The following is a 6,063-nucleotide window of genomic DNA, read 5'->3' as shown; positions in this document are numbered from 1 at the left end:
CTCTAGGAAACTATCCATACAACATGCATTCAATGCATATTGAAAAACCCCTCTACTTACATGCTGTGAACTTACCAAGTTTTCATTGAATTGCAATAAAAACCCCCTTTTGTCAGTATAATCTTGCAAAATTATGTAAACTTTGTCAAATGAAATACCCCACTTTGAACTCTAATGGAATCTTACGTTATTTGCACTGAACGAAGCCCCCCCCCCCCCCCCCCCCCCCCCCCAAAAGTGAAAACCCTGGTCATGACATACCCCCTGCACTCCGAAAGACAGATGCCCTTACTTAGCATTTGGTGAAAACAGCCTAGCCTAGAGCTTCCTGGTCACTCTTCTAGCAAGGCTTTCTCTTCTTCTTCTTTTGGTTTATCTAGATTATAGTGTGAATGCGATCTTACAGGGGGGGAAACAAAAGGTCAAAGAAGCCAAGGTGGCAGAAGCTAGGTTACCAATACGGCCAGAGTGGCAGTTGGGCAGGGTGTGCCACGCTAGCCCCTCGTGGATTGTGCACACTGCACAGTGAAAGGAATGACCGTTTGGAAATTGGTACCAAAAGCATGGTCTAGACCCTAGGCTCATGAAAAGCAATTTTCAACTTTCGGGAAAAAGAGAATAAAAAGTCACTCGCACTGTCGTAGACATCTTGTTTATCCGCATTATTGTTTTCCTAATAAAGTCAATTTAAATTATCCAGGCCCATTTTCCTTCGGGAGATAACTACCGATCTGCACTGTAGTCATTTTTTTTAATTTCAAATAAATTCCACGTGTCATTTTCCGATAGGTCTATGCCAGAAAAGAAAATTGTTAACGGCCATTTGGAAAAAGCCTCGCCTTTTCAACGTTCTCTCTCTGTCGAGCTCTCCAGGAGTCCAGGCTCCATAGCCTATTGATTTTTTTATTTTTATTTTCGGCCCCCAAAAGTAGGCAAGAACAAGCTACATTTTTGGCTGCTTAATCATTTTTCTGCCTCTGTTTGTCTCCCTCTCCTCTTTACTCTCTGCTTAGCTAGCTCACATTGAGCCTCCCGCAGCTGTCTGTACAGCGGCTCACTTCTCTCAACTCCTTTCTCCCACACACAAACATACCCATGAGTCCAAGCTCCAGCAGCTACTTACAATGGGTTTCTTCATTTGGGCCTTGCTCTCCTTGATCAATTTTAGTACAGAGCAAGCCCACTCCGCAGCGTTGTCGTTCGCCTTCGACAGCTTCTCAACTCGAAATCTCACTCTGCTTGGAGACTGCTTCATTAGGAACTCCAATTTGGGCCTCACAAGAGATACCTCCGTCCCCTCGGCGAGCGTCGGAAGAGCTCTCTACAAAGAGCTGGTCCAATTCTATGATTCCACTACAAACAGGTCAGCATCCTTTCAGACATCCTTTGCATTCTCTGTTACCAATCAGAATCCGAGCCTTGCCGGGGATGGGCTCGCGTTCATCATCGTCCCGGACGACACATCTATAGGCAGCCCTGGAAGGTGGCTTGGTTTGGTAAATGCTACTAATTTGACAGGAGATTCAAGGCCCCCTTTTGTTGCAGTGGAATTTGACACATATTTAGATGTGGGATTTTTTGATATCAATGAAAACCATGTGGGCATAGACCTCGGAAGCCTGCTTTCGATCGCCACTGCGGATGTGGGTGTTCTACAAATGGACCTCAAGAGTGGAGATATCATCAGTGCATGGATAGATTACAATGGTACATCCGAGGTTTTTGAAGTCAGATTGAGCTACACAGGGCAAAGGCCAGAGGAGCCTTTCCTGAGTGCAAATTTTGGCATGGCAGAATATGCGCAGGAGTATATGTATGTGGGGTTTTCGGCTTCAACTGAGGGATCACAGGACCTCCACACATTGTATACATGGAGTTTTTCGACCAATGGGATCGACAATGAGGCTCAACCTGTAGAAAGTCCTTCACCTGCACCTTTGGCATCAATTACACATGTTTTCGCGCACACTCCCTCACCTTTACACGACCTCAACAACACGATCAGTCACCCCTCACATTGTAAGAGCCCATTCTGCATGCGTTTTCCGGCTTTCTTAGGTCTATGTGTAGGCTCTGCAATACTACTAGCTTTCATCATCCTGGCAGTGATGGGTTACACATTCAAGGTGTGGAAGTTTATGAAGCAGCACAAGAGAAACCCTCTTTATTCAGATAGCCTGGTTTCGGCCCCAAGGAAGTTCTCATACAAGGAACTCAGCATTGCTACAAAGGGCTTCAGCAAGAGCAGGGTGATTGGCCATGGTGCATTCGGGAGTGTATACAAGGGGATCTTGCCAAACTCCGATGTCATCGTGGCAGTGAAACGCTCTATGACAAGTGACAAAGAAAGCAAAAGTGAGTTCCTCGCAGAGCTATCTATCATAGCGTGTCTTCGGCATCGCAACCTTGTGCAATTGTTAGGATGGTGCTATGAGAAAGAGGAGATTCTTCTAGTTTATGATTACATGGAGCAGGGGAGCTTGGACAAAGTGCTGTTCAATGTGAGCGGTCCGGTCCTTCCTTGGGCACACAGGTACAAGATAGTGACTGGGGTCGCCGCCGCACTTGCATACTTGCACGAGGAATGTGAGCAGCAAGTATTGCATAGGGATGTGAAAGCCAGCAACATAATGGTAGACGCTGGGTTTAATGCGCGGCTGGGGGATTTCGGCCTTGCAAAAGTGACAGACCATAACAAGAGCCCAGATGCGACATTAGCAGCAGGGACAATGGGATACCTGGCCCCCGAGTATATACACACAGGAAAGGCATCCGAGAAGACAGATGTGTTTAGCTATGGCACAGTTGTGCTTGAAGTTGCATGCGGGAGGCGACCCTTAGAAAGGGATCTCCCATTGAAAGAGAATGTGCTTGTGGATTGGGTGTGGGGGTTATACAGATATGGGAAGCTCATAGAGGCAGCAGACAAGCGGCTAAATGGGGATTTTGTTGAAGAGGAGATGGAGAGGTTGCTGAAGGTTGGGCTTTTATGTTCTCACCCTGATCCGGTAGCAAGGCCGTCGATCCGGCAAGTGTTGCAAATACTAACAGGAGAGGCCAAGATGCCACATGTGCCTCTCTTCAAGCCCACACCGTCGTTCGCGCTTCTGAGCTTGCCTGTCAGCTTGCAAGACATCATCTCAGAGGCTGGCCATAGTGCAAGGTCATCCAGCCCCTCTGAGTCTTTCTAAGTAAATATCTGATTGTGTATGCTTATGTATGCTAATTAGCAAGGAGCTTAATTGCTTGTATTATTACTATTAAGACCATTAAATTCTTTCTAAAGAAGAGGCTATTTACCTCTAAAAGCTCACTCTGAATCTCAGATTAATCACTTGCCTCGTGCTCAACCAGCTGCACATTTGGTTGCTGAATTTGTAACTAGTCTGCCTTGATTGCTTTATTGTGCGGATGGCATGAATTCATCATAAAAAGGCAGTATAAGTGTGACTTTTACCTCATGCTATAGCTTGTTGTCGCGGCTTTGTAGCATCTCTCCATGAAGCTTTTTTCGAAAGCTCTATTACTTCACAAGACAATGGGAATTTATAAGCATTGCACAAGTAGAAAGATGCAATTTTTTGCACAGAGATGCTTGTGAAGACCATACATGCATATGGTGCAGAGTTGGCACCATCCTCCGCATTATTTATAACACCACATGGCATGTCTCTCTCCCCCGCTGCTTTTATCCCCTCCAATGTTAGTGGGTCAACTGACTTATGTTTAACTCCTCGTCCTCCTCACTATCTCACACGGGCATGGGTTGGATGGGATCAATGGCCCACACCCATTCAGGGGATCGGGTGCGATATGAGCCGTCCGATGCGACTTTGGTAAATTCGAGAAAACAAGTAAATTCGGGCGCACCAAAACTTGTAAATTCGGGCACCCTCGCCCCCCTCCCCCTCTCATCCCTCGGACTTGAACCCTGGAGGCCACCTTTACAAGCCTATCACCTTAACCACCTCACCTGCGCGTGCTCATTGAAAGCAATGGGAAAAGGGGAAGTTTTATGATAAACCCGTCACTGTGTAAATTCGGGGCGGCTTTAATAAATTTGGGCAAACTGGTAATTCGGGCGTGCTGTGAGATCAACGGCCCACAATGCCCGCGCTCCCCAAAAAAGGCGTGGGCCATTGATCCCATCCAACCCATGCCCGTGTGAGATAGTGCTGAGGACTCCTCGTTGGCTATATCTTTAAGGTCTCTTGGGATAGTTTCCTACGACATTAAAACTCTCTTCTTCTTCTTCTTCCTCCAACGTTCGAGGGACTTTCTTATCATAGAGAATATTGCAATCGCACATGGAAACAATTCATTACCGTTAATTTCATGCAGACATGATATTCTTGATTGTTGTGCCACTGCTTGCTCTCTATGTCTCCATTCGATTGACATCGTAGAAAGTGAACAAACTATTCTCTCATTCCTTATGGAAAGATCTCTTATGGAAATGCCATCCCTTACATACATGATATCTTATCTTTTGCACTCTCTACTTCATTGCTATCGACACTCTCTTGAATTATTTCAAAGATTTGGAAGACAATAATGTTGTATCCTTCTTCATCACAAAACTTGGTAGGGGTGACCTTGTTTACATAGGCGTCCATGGTGGCTAATGTTTGAGTCCACCTTAGAGGTATAAAGGCCTTCTTGGAAAGGCTTTGGTAAGTAGGCATCATCTTCCAATGATCTCTCTAATTTGCAATATTCCTTGAGGAGACTTTTGCAATCCAATGCTCCACACATCCAAATATGTTTCCTTTTTTACCTGACAGTAGTTTCCCACTTTATTTACATGCTCTAGCTCTGTGTTTTTTGGTCCTATGTGTTTCATTTCTTTGGGCTTTGATTCCACATTGCTAAGCAAAACATTGATTTTCCTTGTTTTCAAGTTCTTCCCTGCTTCATCCCATACACGTGGTCTAATCTTTAAAAGTTATGCTAGCATTATCATGCATTGTATAGGAGTAGACAACGACTCTTGCAAACTCCTTGAGTCAATTATTTTGGGCATTGCTTTCCGCTGTGTGTATACAACTATCACTCTTGATCTGGCTTTTAGCTATATGATGGTAGAGTCTTTAATATGCATGGTTTCCCCTCTTCAACAAATACCACTGATCCAATGTCACCTTAAAGTGGCTAGAATGCTAGATTGTGGTGCTCATGCTCTTCTATGTTTGGATTGGTAGGTTGTACTTTTATCCTTTGTGTTCCTAATGGATTCCCATAATTTTTTGGTCATGGCTCATCTATATAGGTGTCAAGAAACAAGATCTCATGTCGCCTGTGGTGTTGCAACCACACATTCATCAAGTCAAGTTTCTAGTTTGAAAACAGTGTGAGGAGATGTTTCATCCTCCTTTTCCTTTTGCGGTTTAGGTTCAATTTTTTGTTGTTTCATTTCAAGGTGTGGAATCATTGGTATAGTCTTTATCAGACTTGTGAGGTTTCAATCAATCTTTTACACATTTTCAACCTTTGTCTCTCAGCTCCAAAATGAGGATAGGTCAATCAAATTTGTTCTAATGTTTGGTTACTAGCCTCATATACTTGTAGTAAAGCCTCTAAAATCTCCAAGACTTTATCTACTAAAACATATCCTTCTAAACTAATTGTTAGGGATTTGTTTAGCTCTAATAAAGAAACTTCTTTCTCTTGGTGTTTTTTCCGTTGATCTCAATCTTGGAAAATCTTTGCTGCCATAGTTGCTTGCTAGTGCTCTTGCTTGGCTTTCAACCTTTCTCTTTTGGCCTTGCAAGAATTGTATCAAGTAATAATGGATTTGTCTACTGTCACCATAGGGTATATCTCAGGCGGTTTCCCTTCATCGTTGTTTAGTTTCATGGCTACTCAAGACTAAGCTCTTATTACCATGTTCTATAGGAGCAATTTGCTCTAAATTTGAACCATTTGGACTCGGTAGAATATCTATCATGTCCATTAGTAGTTTTCTTGCTCTATCAAGAGGTTTGGGACAATCCAGAATGAGATATGTCTTGCCATACTCTCGACAAAATCCAAACATTCTACATATTTTTCCCTTGTGTGGAC

The 6,063-nt window shown here is 43.9% G+C and overlaps 1 pseudogene; it reads left to right on the top strand.

The window, feature by feature from the left end:
- The first annotated feature begins 911 nt into the window (after positions 1–911).
- On the top strand, positions 912–3,603 carry LOC147418747 (L-type lectin-domain containing receptor kinase VIII.1 pseudogene; annotated as a pseudogene).
- Positions 3,604–6,063: the final 2,460 nt, after the last annotated feature.

The sequence above is a fragment of the Adiantum capillus-veneris genome, chromosome 29, assembly GCF_014529385.1.
Source record: "Adiantum capillus-veneris isolate H3 chromosome 29, ASM1452938v2, whole genome shotgun sequence".
Lineage (NCBI taxonomy): Eukaryota > Viridiplantae > Streptophyta > Polypodiopsida > Polypodiales > Pteridaceae > Adiantum > Adiantum capillus-veneris.
Note: the sequence above shows the minus strand (reverse complement) of the source record. Positions and strands in the feature narration are given on the sequence as shown.